General features: G+C 45.0%; 1 protein-coding gene across 1 annotated transcript in view; it reads right to left on the reverse strand.

Moving 5' to 3' along the window:
• HS6ST1 (heparan sulfate 6-O-sulfotransferase 1) overlaps nucleotides 1-15,206 on the reverse strand; it is a 276,195-nt gene that overhangs the window by 15,250 nt on the left and 245,739 nt on the right. The window lies entirely within an intron of this gene.

Genomic DNA, 15,206 nt, shown 5'->3' on the forward strand with positions numbered 1-15,206 from the left:
CGCCCCCGGCCGGGCACTTCCCCTCCCGGGCTCCAGCTGCTCTGATCTGCGGGGGCGCAGAGTCTGGGGGCTGCCCGGCAAACCGTGAAGCCGGTAGCGCTTGGGCAGCCCTTTTCGCGTGGCTAGGAGGGAGGAGGGGGAGTTAGGGTGGGGACTTTGGGGAATGGGTGGGGAATGGGCGGAGTTGGGGTGGGGAAGGGGCGGAGTTGGGCCAAGGCCGGGGATGGGAAAGGGGCGGGGCCAGGGCCCCATGGAGTGTCCTCTTTTTTTATTTTTTAAATATGGTAACCCTAAGTTAGCCCTTCTCTCTGAGTGACTTATGGATCACAGGCAGAGACACTCAAGGAACGTTTCTAGAGCAACAGTGCAATGGGTAAGAAAAGTTTCTGCATGAAATGTTATGGATAAACCATGATGAAATATTTGGGAGGGAGGGAGAAAGAGGAAAGGGGGTAGTAAGATAGGCTGGAAGACTAGGCAATGCAGAGCTACCACTTAGGATAATTGTTCAGCAGTCTGCCTGTCAGAACTTGAAGGGATACAGTTTTTGTATTAGGAGCCTGAATGCAAATGCCTCAAATTTTTGCATCTTCTTAGAGTTGTTAGGGGACTGTTTCAACTCCCCTCTAAGTCAATGGGAGACTGTCTATTGATTTCAGTGAAAGCTGAATCGGGCTCAATCTCGGGGGGACAGGGACAATCAAGGAAGTTACCACCATATAAGAAAGAGCTCTAAGTAGGAAGAAAAATGCAAGGTGCTTCAAATCCAAATCCCATTCTCCGAGGTGACAGTGCTGGAAAAAAAAACCTCGAGAAACAGAATCAAAATGCTGACATAGCTTTGAAAAATAAGAATAAAAAGCACCAAGCATCCATCACCCTCAATGGACTACAACTCCCAGCCAGACAGAGTAACACAAAACCAATGTATTCTCAATACAGAGACCACAATGAGCAGTGCAACCCATTCAGAGACCACATACAGTGCAATCTACTAGGAGAACCCAAACCCAAAGAGCTCAGCTGCACAACACCTGCAAGCAACATTGGACTGCTAGTGAGACAGAACAACCCCAGATCGGCAATGCAATTTACAGTTGAACTAACATCCCAAACGGTGCAAATTAAAGGCACCTATTAACAAGCAAGAAAGACACCTGGTCCTTCCTTCCCTCAGACAGATCCCTTGTCTAAATCAGTGCAGGGAGAGGTGCCTGCAATGTTGTTCACTTTTCTTGCACACACTTTTGTTGACGGTGTGGCCTAGGGAGAGGATCAGAGCACCTTCTTCTCAATTCATTAATGCTTGCCAGCTCGGGAGCAGCTGATGCCGACAAACAGACACCAGATAATCCCAAAGGAAGCAGAGCCACTAGTCAATCACTTTTACTTTTAAGATCACTTTGAGCTGCCACTGTCTAATACTGTTCCTCTAATTAATTGCACGGGAAAGCACTTAAACACCAGATCAAAAGAATCAACTGTACTGCTTGAACTAAATCCTGTCTGTGCAGCTACAACCTTGGAACTGGATTGATTATTAGGTGTGCAAAATCCTGGGTACCATGGTTTAAAACAACAGATGGCTGTGTGATCCTTTCAATGGAGTGGGTGGCTGAAGTTGCCGGAATGGAATATACGTAAAAAACCTGTTTAGGAAAAGACCTTTCATCTAAGAAGAAAGGGAAGCCAGCACCTGGTGCTTTCGTGAAGGTCCTGACTGAGGGAAAGTCAGCCATGGCTGGGAAGAAAAATGACTGGTGAGAGACAGTATCTTGAACAAGCCTGGATCTTGCTATATTAAGTTTTAGACTTTTGAGTGTAACCCTTTTTAACTTTGTTCCTTTTCCTTAGCATCACTTAACCTATGTCCTGTTGTTAATACATTTATTTCCTTTTTACCTCAAACCAACACAGTGCTAAGTTTAAAGGGAAGGTCTGTTCATGCCCAATTAAGTTAATAAGTTGTGATGTGTTCTGTGTCTTTAGAGCAGAGGTAGGCAAACTATGGCCTGCAGGCCAAATCCAGCCCGTGGGACTGTCCTGCCTGGTCCCTGAGCTCCCTTCCGGGAAGGCTAGCCCCCAGCCCCTCCCCTGCTGTCCTGTCCCCCTGCAGGAATGCCGCCGCGCGGGTAGTGCAGCTGACTCCGGCTGGGCGGCGGGGATGTGAGCTTCTGCCTCTCTGAGCGGCATGGTGTGTGTGTGTGTGTGTGTGTGTGGGTAGAGGTCACGGGGGGGCACTTAGGGGACAGGGAGCAGTTGGATGGGGCAGAGGTTCTGGGGGGGGCGGTCAGGGGACTGGGAATAGGGGGGGTTGGATAGGCGTGGGAGTCCCGGGGAGCCTGTCAGGGGGCAGGGGTGTGGATAGGGGTCGGGGCAGTCAGGGGACAGGGAGCAGGGGTGTTGAATAGGGGGTGGGGTCCCGGGGGGCAGTATCCTGGGGGACAGTTGGGGTGGGGGTCCCAGGAGGGGGCGGTCAGGGGACAAGGAGCAGGGGGATTGGATGGGTCGGGAGTTCTGAGGGGGGTCGTCAGGGGGTGGGAAGTGGGAGGGGGCGAATAGGGGGTGAGGGCCAGGCTGTTTGGGGAGGCACAGCCTTCCCTACCCGACCCTCCATACAGTTTTGTAACCCCGATGCGGCCCTCAGGCCAAAAAGTTTGCCCACCCCTGCTTTAGAGGAACAAACTAAGCATATTATTTCTCTGAGCTGTCCAGGAGAGGACAGGACAGTGCAGAGCATGCCGTTTTGGGGAAATTCAGGAATGGGGGTGTGTTGGAGGCATCCTGCAAGTGGAAGCCAGAGTGGAGCTGTGGGCAGGCTGCTGGGGTCAGGGTGTGACCTGCATGCTGGTAGGCCCAGGTTGTGAGCTACGACACCAAAGTTTTGTGAGGCACCCTAGGTTACGAGGCAGCCGGTGACACAACCACTCACTGGTCTGAATTGCACCCCAGAACATCACAGTGTCACTATTCACGGCAACAAAACTTGATCTTTACATCAATTTTTTTAAATTCATTTTTATGTAGGGTTGAAATCGTCTCAAAATAATGATAAATAAAAATGACGGGAATGTAGAGGTCACCAGTTGGTGCAGCAAATCACTGTGTGTGTCTGTTTCACTTTCATGGTTTAGGATATTGTCAGCGTGCCGTTGATTGATTTACAATTTAGTAATCCAGCCATCATCATCCATAATTCTACAATAAACCACACCACTTAATGTAGCTGTTACAGATGTTCAGAAGTTCCTTCCCTGTCTTTTAGGGAGTGATAGCTAGACAGCAGCTGTAGGCACCAGGATTAGTTGAGGAAAGAAATCTGTCTCCAGCTCAATAAAACATCCCTATGTTGCCGTAACAATACCCTGTCTTAAAGACAGCTATGGTGTGCTCCTGTCCAAGTGTTTAATAGTAAGAAAATATTTTTCCTTGCAGAGGCAGGAGTAGGAAAATGGACAACTTCTGTCTAAAAGGTACTATTTCCTAGGATGAAGGAACACTCCCCTCCTCACCACTCCCAGGCCTTATATAAATGATCCATCAGTGGACATGAACTGTACAACATCTGATCCTACATCAGGACAGTACTCTGTATGAGGCACATCATTTACAGAGCTGGTGAAAGTGTGGTTCACAATTTGTTCTTAAAACTGTAAATGGGATTGCTAGGCACACAGGAAGGACCATGGATTGATTGCAGCCACACTGTTAATTATTCTACTAGAGCAACTAATACCCATTTCTTTCTGAAAACACAACTGGAGACTTTATGGGCATCATTACTTATTTTTCACAAATTGCTGATGTGGAAACAGGCGGTCAATTCCTGGTTTCAACTTCTTTTGCTTTAGCCTGAAAACACCACAGCATGATTTGAATGGGAAATTAAGGTTTTAATTACTTAAAAAAAAAAAAGAATATGGAGCACACAAGGTATAATTACTTTACAGCAAATAGCATTATTTCTGTCTGCCAACTTGGGTAGCCACAGTCCATTTCAAGCAGGCCAACAGAAACTATCACAGTAACTAACTAGGTAACAAAAAACAATCATTCCAGTGAGTGAATCACCACATTGAGGGAACTGTCTAACATGACTGCTAAATTCATTAGCTACACAATTCTAGGAAAATCGGAATAACCATTCTAAATCAGACAAGTGATCCATCTATCCCAGCACCTGACAGGGGCCAGAACTCAATGCTTCAAAAGAAGGTGAAAGAAACCCTGCAGTAAGCACTTACAGGATACTAGCCTTTAGGAAGTTTCTTCCTCGGCTCACCTGAGGCAATCAACAACCAAATTCGCACTGGATTTGTGTGCCTCCACAGGACTTCTTGAAGAAGCTGTGCTGGGTCGGATTCTGACTTGTTTCATTGTTGAAGAATTCTCTGCACCCATGCAGGATCCCTATATTCCTCGCCCATCTGTGAACACCCTGCATTGCTGCCACCATTTTTCCATGTGACGATCGCATGGGATTTTCTTCTAAGATTGTCAATGCTGCTCCAAGAGGACTAGATTGAGGCTTAAAGCCTTGAGTGTGGGGTGGAGTGTAGCTGTGGTGCTCTGTGAGGAAACCCAGGGAGGGACTGTGAATGAAGGCGTCACAATTCTTCCCCTGTTCCCCATTGCTCCTGGAGTTGAAGCGGAAAATACTTTGCTACAGGCTTTTATCATAGACTATTGCCCCCTCATTCTGTCTCAGCTCCGCTGGGCAGCACATTTTGGAGAGGTGGCGCCTTGGCTCTGCCCACTCCTCACCACTGCTCTTCCTCCTGCACCTGTGACATGATGTGAGGAGAGGCTCTGTGTGTGTGTGTGTGTGTGTGTGTGTGTGTGTGTGCGTGCGAGGAACCGACTCCCGTGTGCAGACATATTAGTGTTAGTCACAATCCAGCCCTAAATCAGTCACAGGGATTGCTGTAGAGTAACTCAAGCCCTGTTTTCCCTGCCCGCACACATGCCCAAAAGGAATCTGGGAGATGGGATCTTTTACCTGAATATGGGTCTCTAAACACTAGAACACACATTTTTTTAAGGGATGCATGGAAATGAATTGGTTCGCTTCTTTGTGAATTTACGATTCCCAGGCTGGCCAACCTGAACTCTCCTGCTCCACATCTGAAACCTCACAATCTTTCATATTAAGACATAGGCTTTGCCCAGATCTCACCCATTTCAGCTGCATGAAGAAATCTACAAGACCAGGAAATACTGACTGCTGTTTAATATTACTCCACAATAGAGTTCTATAGAAAATCACCCAGAATCAGGTCTAACAAGCTTTCAAATTGTGTTAAGGCGAAGGCCCCTTTACACAACTCTGCCAGCATAAAGGTTAAAATGGGAGTATGTTACATTTAAATCCATGTCAAGGTCCTTTTGCACTGCCAGAATAGTGCAAAGAGACCTGAATATAAGTAAAACTCAGGCCCAATAGAATTTAATAGATGATCACCTCTTTTCTGCTGCGGTTTAGAACCACCCTACAGGATTCCATAGCAGGGATATATTATAGGCGTGCAGGTAGTGTTGCCTATTTTCAAGGTTGCCCAACACTTTCCATTATAAGACCCTGTTTTCAGTCGCGTATACCTTTGCCAAAATTTAAATCTTTCAGTTTGCAATTTTCCATGCTGGGTTTCTGCTTCATGCTCATCAACCTGTAACCCCTGACCTGATCTCGGAAGGGACATATCTCTAATAAGTGTGTAAGTGCCACACCCAAAGGGTATGTTTCTGACTGACCTATCATCTCTATGCTACAAATGTTAAGAATGCTTATAGGAATTTAATAGAAGCTCTAATACAAGTAGAAGAAACTAAAGACTAAGTATATTAGGCTTTGCTATAGGTATTAAGGTTTAAGAATTAGCATAAGGCCTAGCGAGACCTGGTTGTTAGCTTAAGTTGGCATAAGTGCTTGGCCTAAATTAATGAAATGTAGCAATATGTGCTTTGGAATAAACAAATAAACCACAAATGAATAAGTACACTGCAGAATTGCATAAATAAGTTGAAAATAACAGATTTTAGGTATGTTTTGCAACAAGGTAACCATGGAGCTAACCGCATTGATGTATCAAAACTACTGGGAAAATGATTGATGCAAATGATTGGCTTGTGTCAACGGTGGGAAATCTAATTATGGTAAACCAAAATATCACACATGGGCAAAGGGCTCAAACTTGGTCAGATATGGTCACAGACAAAGGTGGGTGGAATATAAAAGATACGGTTATCCCACCTTTAGTTGGGACATTAGGGTGACAAGAAGGCAGAAGCCTGTATTGTCACATCCCTCTTAAGATGCTCTCCACTTTCTATCTTCACTTCTGAAAATCTCTGTAAATTAGTCAGCACAAATATATTGTGCAATTGCATTTATCTGTATGTTTCTTTTAATTTTAAGTAAGGTTTTAATTTCTTTATATGTGTATTTTCAAAGCTCTTTGTAACCACCTGGGTAAAGGACCTATGTTGTGTTAGTAATTTTGTGCAATTTGCACTTTAACTGAACAAAGTCTAATGCTGGATTTTTTTTGAAAGTTTCAGCAAAAATGGGTCAGCTATTTCTGAGTCTGGCTGAAATACATTGCTTTGCCCAGGTTAAAAAGAAATCTTCCAGTTGTTTCATTGAGAAGCTCCATGCTTTGGAGAAGAGACTTGAAATTTGGCAGGGAATTCCCCTGGTGCCAGTGATGTGCCTTTTGTTGTTTCTGTGACAAACTGCCCAAATTTGGCCAAGTTGTAAACCTTTGAAATATCTCAGTTTGTACAAGCTGAGTAGAGACTTTGGCAGCTAAATTCTTCAGAGACTCCACTTGCCTGGAACATGCTTCAGACCTCAGCATCTGGGGAAGACCGTGATTTCCCCCATCTCTCTGTAGCCTGTCTCTCCTGTGTGCTCAATGTTCACCTTGCTGACACCCAAAGCCCTGAAAGGTGGGAACTAGGAGGCAGCATACTCCCCACTACCTGCTGCAAGAGCTGAGCACTAAGCTGCAGGGGCAGGCCGGCACATCATTAGGCCTGGACCTTACTAGATGTTTCAGAGGCTCCCTAGGAACTATGTGCTATGACATGAAGCCCCACAATGCCTTGCATACAGGTGGTATGGAAGCCGTGAGATATCTTAGCTCCCTCTCTAGGATTTCTGGGGAGTTCCCTGATCTGGTGTAGATTACTCAGAGCTGTTGTAGCAGGGAAGCGCCACTACCACTGCCCTTTGGTGGGCAGGTCATTCTGCTTTCTGGTACTGTAGTAATTCTTGGGACTGGGAGCTAAAGACTCAGGAAGGGACCAAATATCCTCCCTCCTTTGGGCCTCAGGAGCAGTGTTGCCATCCTCATGTGTTCAAGTGTCATGAGATTATTGAAAAATTATACTTGGTGAGTGTTTTTTCTTTGCCTTCTGGTTTCGGAGCCATTTCCCAAACTTCTCTCTCCAACCATGTGGGCTAGAAACTCACTTTTAAAAAAATGAAATTCTGAGATTCTCATGTTCTCACTTGCCTCCAGGAGTTGAGGCTTTAAGAAAAACACCATAAAATTTGAGACTTGTGATAAAATCATGGGAGTGGGCAACACACTGCAGGAGGCTGCAAGAATGGGGAAGAGTCGTGTGCTGGACAACCACTGATGAGAGGAAAAGAGGCATCAGTCAGCAAGGAGCCCAGAACCTGTTGGTGGTCAGCAATTGGGAAGGGAGAGCCAACTGGCTAGTTGGACAGCAGGGAGGAGATATTCCAATAGAATTTCCCTGCAGGGTGAACGAACACTTCTTTCTGGGTTCAGAACACACATGGGTCCTGGAAGTCAGACTCAGTTTGATGGAATTCAAGATTCAGTATTGCTGTGAACGTTTCACCGTGATTACCACAGAAAGCAGTTGCATGCCTGATGGGGTCTGCATGATTTAAAAAAATAACTTTGTAATTAATAAATGTCCTGGAAACAGATTAACTTTTTTTTTTTTAAACACACATTATGGTTTAACCTGCTGTTCAAATGGGAACTGTAGGTGCTTTGATACTTTGACTGAAAGATCATCTAGCTCCCCTGGATCTCCATTAAGTGCCTCTGAATCCTGTGCTTAAAAGTTAATTTTGCAATTCCCTTCAGTGACTCACTGCAGACAGCCCTCTGCCTCCTCCAGAAAAAGTGCACAGGGAACTATTTTTCCTGCTTCTACAATGGTAGAAGCACACCAGTGTTACAGCATAAATTGAAAACCTAGCTCTTCCACACAGATACAATGAACACTGCATGTAAAGTACAGATCTAAAATTGAAGCATTGGTCAGCGACGATATTATTCACCAGACATCCACTAGAGGGCACTTTGTTTCTTTGAATTCTTGAAGCTGACAACACTGTAGCACTCCAATACAGAGCAAGAGAGAGTAGAATCTCTCATTATTACAATACATTTACTTCACTTCTCATGGGATTTGCTATGTGTCTTACATATTAAGGTCACAAGTGGGATTTAATTTAATTGGATGCAGGGGAAAAAAAACAATTTTGAATGTCTCCATTTCCTCTCTTGGTCTCAGCTGCAGGCTAGCAATGCCAGAGTGCCATCCGACAGAGATCAGCATGCAGGCTCATCCGGAGTCACAGCCCAGCTGGGAACAGGGCCGGCTCTGGCTTTTTGGCCACCCCAAGCAAAAAAAAAAAAAAAAAAAACACGGGGCGGACAGAACGGCAAAGCAAAAACAACAACAAAGAAAAAAAACCCTGCGGCGCGGCCGGAGCGCGGGTGCAGGGAGACTCCCTGCACTGCAGATTGCCCCGGCTAGCGGGTGGGAGAGAGAGAGAAGGGGGGCGGCCAGAGCTTCAGCAGGGCGCTGCCACGCGGCCCCTCCTGCCGCACCGTCTGCCGCCTACTGGGAGGGCTCTGCGCCGCTTCGGTCGGCAGGGAGGGAAGGATGTGAGCTGCCCTGCCAGGCTTGCTGCAGGGCGCTCCCGTCCTCTGTGCCGCCGCCCCCTACAGGGCGGCCGGAGCGGAACAACAACAACAACAACAAAAAAGCGGCCGTGCCGCCCTAGGATTGGGCAGAATGCCACCTCCTACAAGCTGCCACCCCAAGCACCACCTTGCTCGGCTGGTGCCTGGAGCTGGCCCTGGCTGGGAACCAACAGCACGCTTTGCTGACAAGACAAGGCACTGCAATCAAGACAAGAGCATCCTCCTAGGGTGATTCTCTACGCACAGTCTCCTTTCCAGGATAACTTCTAGTACATGCCACTATGATTCAAGTTATGTTAACATTTCCAGTTTAATGGGACACAGTCGGTGCTTGCTGAAACGTAACATGCAAAATGCCTATTGTCCTGGAGTAAATATAGTATATAAATAATTAGAACATGCTGATCCAAGAGTTCAGAGAGCTGGGTTCTATTTCTACAGTGTCTTGTACCTTAGTCTTCTGGTTCAACCTTGACCTAGAAAGATCACCTCCAGAAGTGACAGAGTATGGGCTCCATTCTTAGTCTCTCTGCTGAAACCATGAAAAAAGGCAACAACTAGTCCTCCCTGAATTGGTGGTTTTTGTCATAATATAATGGTTAACATCCATAGCCCTTTCTGTGATGTGAATACATGCCTAGTGGGCTAAGATCATCAACCCTTTCACATATATCACCAAATTGCTGAGAGTGTAATGGATTTCAGTCCCTACCAGCCTGGGCTGGCTATGAGCTGATGATCTTGTTATAAGAAGCTCTACATCTGCTACGTCACTAATTCCCTGAGACATCCAATCCCCTAATTGTCTATTCTGTAGAGGAATTTGTCTTTGAGTTTTAGGCCAATGGAAGTTTAGCGATAGCAGGATCATTAAGATCCATTTCTCTGAATATTTGTATAGGCTCTTAGACCCCCCACATCTCAATTTTCTCATCTCAAACAAGGAATATGTATTAAAGGAGGGAACCTGGAAAATGTTTAACATAACAGAATATGTAGGCGGCACTCCCTTGGTTTGCTTCATTTAGCTTGATGATGTTTCCCCTTTGCAGCAATTAACTCAAGCAGAGAAAAGTGCCATCTGACTACTCAATTGTAGGATTTGGGAGTGGTGGAATTCCCCTTACTAGTGCTTCCTTCTGTCAGTGAAAAGCTGGGTTGGATGCCTCCTGCTATTCCAGTCAGCCTACAGACAAGTACCAGTGCTGGCAAGAAATGCATGTGTCTGAGCCTGAGATGAAAACAAAGGTAAATATCTCCCAATCAGTGCTTGGAGCTGGGTGCGCCTGCCACTGCATGTATATTCTCAGCCCAGAGGTAACAGAGAAGTATAAGCAGAGATTGGGAGGGACGGAAAGGGGGAAGTTAATATAGAAATTAGTATTAACAGCATCAGGACAGCAGAGATTCACAATGCACAGTTCATGAGAACAAGGTCCTCATGCTAGAGAGAGGACTCCCTGCAGGAAGAAGCGGCATCACCACATTAAAAAAGAAATCCAATCACAGACTCTGTATTTAAAAATTAAAAAGACTACCAGTTGCAATTACATTCATGATTAAAAGATCTAACAGAAGCATATTTAAATTCATTAATTTGGTCCACACTTGCTACCTCAGGAGACCAGCTGCTCCTGGAATATGGGGCAGCAAAATACAAACTATATCTTACTCGCATTTGATCAAAACCTTTTGGAAGTTTCAATGATCGGGCTGTTAACGTCTCTTAGGTGATAATTAGACTCTAGGGGCAGCAAACTTTGTCTGGGAGAGAAAATGCTCTGTGGAAACAAACAGTGGAGCCTTTTGCTTTGGAAACAGTTTGTTATTTCCGTATTATGTGAAAGATAGAGGAGTAAGCATGGCTGTTTTCAAACAAACATATCTTGCCTGTGCATGTCAGAAATTAGCCAAGGCCCAGCTGTGTGTAAACGATTCATCTTGGATTTTCTTTACTGGGATAACCTCCTGCAATACACACCTCATCTGAAAGATTCAGTCCAGCTCATACTGCTGCTCATTAGCATGATTCTGCTCTGGAAACTGATGCCTATCTGGTTTTCAGCAATGTACAGTAGCTGATTTGCGGAATTAGAGCACCAAGGGTTAGAGAATGACCAGGTGCCTCCCTGAGCACAGTCCAAACATACACCCCTCCTGCACTCTTCACTTGGCATGGCTGCTCTTAGCTTTATCTCAGGACCACTCAGGTCCTCTCACTTGCCAGATTCTTCTTTTTCTTATATCTAGGTGGAGTTAACGAGGCACCTGCAACAGTGAATCAGCAGAACCCAGAATCTCCCAGCAGGCTCAACACCTTCTCACATGGTGGATACACAGGAACAGTGCAGCAGAAGCTGGGACTCCCTGCATTCACTTCCTTTTCATGAGATCATGGGGCTTATTTTCCTTTGTCAGGGCAGGAAAAGGGTTAATTAATGACAGAGAATAACTGGTTTTTTGCTGGGTCTGAGGCAGATTTGGCCTTCTCTGAAGTATCTCTCTCTGGACATATATGCTATGCCTGCCGGTCTCCCCTGTGTTCCACAGGGCAGATTTTCAAAGCCCACCTCCCCTAGGTAGACGGCTCTACCTCAAGTAGATAATTAAAATATTTTGGTAGCTCTGTGTGTGTGTTTGATGATGGTGTGGGGGGGAACCCATCACTCCAGTTATAAATGCTGCTCAGATATGGAGACATCTTTCAAGTTCTGAAGCTTCCTAGGCAGTCCATGGGGCATGCTCCCATTAGGGACTGTATCAGAAATTTAGCCGACCGCACATCAAGCCTCTCACTCTGAAGACTTACTTTAATGTTCTCTTTTCTTCAGGGAAAGAGTAGATCTAAAAATTCCTTAAACATTCCCTGCTTCTCTCCCGTGATTCCCCTGTTCAAAAGCATGGAGAGTTGAAGGACCACAGCTCTTGTAGAGTGATGGTTCCAAATGCCCCCAGGTTCCAGAACAGACAGACTGAGAGGTTTACAAGAGCCATGTCAGAATTTTTTTTCTTAGGTGTGGAACCACTCCAATTTCCCAGCATCCATTCGGTATCCTGTAACACTATCATGCAGGACTTTAACTTGGCTAGAATAAGAAACGAACCATTCATTCCGATCTGCATGCTGGCTGGCCTGTGTCAAACAGACACTGCATCGCAGTGACATAAGGTTTTATTTATTCTGCATTAAAGTGTCTAAAAATGGCAACTTCAGCTTCCCGCTATCTAACCCCAAACAAAGTAACACCACATCATTGCTATTTCCTACGTGTCTATTCCCTCCCATATAAATATGCAACTCCTGTTTGTATTACTAGATTCTGTGTAGGCATCAAAGAGACCCCTTGATGCCTATGTCTCATAATCAGGCCTTCATCCAAATGAAGTCAATGGAGATTTGGATCCATCTGCAGTGGAGGTGACCCCTTAAACTCTTATTTTCCTTAGTAACTAAAATACTGGGATGATTTAATACATTTTATTTTATTTTTAAAAGCAACATAAGGCAGCTGGCTCCCTTTCGAAAAACCAAAAGCCAAGAACAATTCACATTTCAAAATTATTGCTTCAGAATGTTCTCCGCATTTGAGTCCTACTCACTCAGTCCCCACAGCTGGGAGTACGGTGGCGATGGCTCCTGCTGAGACTGGAGGACAGAACTGTTATGAGACTCATCAGCAATCCCTCTGGCGAATAAGGACACGTTCACAAGCTTAGAAATGTGATTGCAACATTTGGCAGGAGGAAATTAGGAGGGGAAAAGTCGGGGGGGGGGCGAAATGGGGAATCTTTGAGGTCATATTGGTTATGAAACCCTAACCCCAAACACGCAGCTATGAAAATAAAGATTTTATAGTCATCTACCTACCTTAAAAAAAGTTCTCTCTGTAATCAGAATAAAGGGAAACCTCAGCTCCCCATTCTGGCAGCTACTAACACCACTGTTCCCCAGCTGCAGCAGGAAAACTTTCCTCTTATCCCGAAATCTGTGGGACAGAGAAAAACTTGCCCTCATACAGGAAAGGACTTAAGTATGTTTAAATGTTTTTCTGCATAGGGATGCTTTCTTGAACAGAGACTTGAACTGGGTCTGTTCTAAACTGATTTACACTATCCCAAATATATTTAATGCAACACTGAAAGTGATAGGTCATGATGGAATGTCACACTGTGATGATATTATGCATTCCTCTTGCAATGACATTGTATTTTCCAGGCACCATGCTGCATCAGTAGGTGGTGGTGATGGCATCAAGACACAATGATATGAGATCATTATGCACTGGTACAAAAGGACAGTCCAAAGGTGCAGAATGAATGTAAACAGATGGCAGGATCTTCCCTCTTCATTGCTACTGCTGCTTCTGCTGCAGCCATCACTACGTACACATGCGCACACACTCTGGCTGGGACCAGAATGTCCAATGTAACCTCTTCTCATCACAAACACTGTACTGTACCATCTTTCTCAAAAAAACTAGCTATCCATTGGTACCTTTACCAAGCAGGTGTCCCCTGCTTGGTAATCAGCCTGGTCTCCTCCATCTGGGGGAGGGACTGGTGAGTTAAACCCACACATACTTTCTGAAGACTAGACACATCAGTTTGGGGAAAAGGTAGTTATAGCTCCAAGGTCTGTGCTTCATTTGACATGAAAGAGGTTTCTGAGACAGCACTGGAGTTTTGCTATTGCTGTGTATCAGCCAAGCTGAACTGAATTCACTCACAACTATTAGAATTACACCCAACTCATCCTGTATTGCTTCTTTTTTAAGTCAAAGTGACAAAAGAGAGGCGGGACCAGACTGTTTGACAGGGTTTCTTCCTTGGAAGATCAAGATGCACAGTGCTAACCACTGGCCAAAAACAAGTCTGTCCCCAGGATGATTGCCAGAGTGTCTCTCCATTAACTGGCTATCTATAGGTGCTTACATAGTACACCTCTACCCCGATATAACACAACTGTGATGTTGTGCAGTCTATATGGTTTTATAAAAACTTGATAATAAGTCAATATAATGTAACTGGGATAGTTTTAGAGACAATATGGTAATAAATGAATATAACGTAACTGGGATATGCTTCATGCAAAAGGTCTCTTGTAAGGTATCATTACAAAGCTTATAATCTACTGAGTATGATCATCTGATTTGTATAAATGTACCACTCTTGTATCTAAAACTAGAAATATAAAATGTAACTCTGAGGGCCTATTGTAATTATGTAAAGTGTGGACCATTAATGATGGTTTGGAATCTTGATGACTCCTATTAACCAGGACCATTGTCTGCAGATGGTTGCGTTTACCTGTTAGTTTTCCTGTATATGTGTGTGCTGGCAAGTGGGCAATGAAGTCTTGCAGTGACATGTGATCATGACACCTGAACTGGAATCCATCTTTAACCTGGTGCTTTTCCAGTAAGGGGAGGTGGAAACCCAGAGGGACAAAAGGTTCCCGCCTTATGCAAAAGATATATAAAGGGGTGGAACAGAACAAAGGGGAGAGAGGAGCCATCATGAAGAATCCCCTAGCTATCACCTGAGCTGGAACAAGAGCTGTACCAGGGGAAAGAATTGTGCCCAGGCCTGGAAGGTGTCCAGTCTGAGAAAAACTTACTGAAGCATCTCTGAGGGTGAGATTATCTGTATTTAGTTTGATTAGACATAGATTTGCGCATTTTATTTTATTTTGCTTGGTGACTTACTTTGTTCTGTCTGTTACTACTTGGAACCACTTAAATCCTACTGTCTGTATTTAATAAAATCACTTTTTATTTAGTAATTTACTCAGAGTATGTATTAATACCTGGGGGAGCAAACAGCTGTGCATATCTCTCTATAGAGGGCGAACAATTTATGAGTTTGCCTTGCATAAGCTTTATGCAGGGTAAAACGGATTTATTTGGGTTTAGACCCCATTGGGAGTTGAGCATCTGAGTGCTAAAGACAAGCACACTTCTGTGAGCTGTTTTCAGGTAAACTTGCAGCTTTGGGACAAGTGATTCAGACCCTGGGTCTGTGTCTGGAGCCAGACGGGAGTGTCTGGCTCAGCAAGACAAGGTGCTGGAGTCCTCAGCTGGCAGGGAAAACAGGAACAGGGGTAGTTTTGGTACATTGGGTGGCAGCTCCCAAGAGGGTTTCTGTGATCCAACCCGTCACAGCAACCCGATATAACACGAATTCGGATATAACGTGGTAAAGCAGTGCTCCGGGGGGGGGGGGGGGGGGGGG

Source organism: Trachemys scripta, chromosome 9 (genome assembly GCF_013100865.1).
Source record: "Trachemys scripta elegans isolate TJP31775 chromosome 9, CAS_Tse_1.0, whole genome shotgun sequence".
NCBI lineage: Eukaryota > Metazoa > Chordata > Testudines > Emydidae > Trachemys > Trachemys scripta.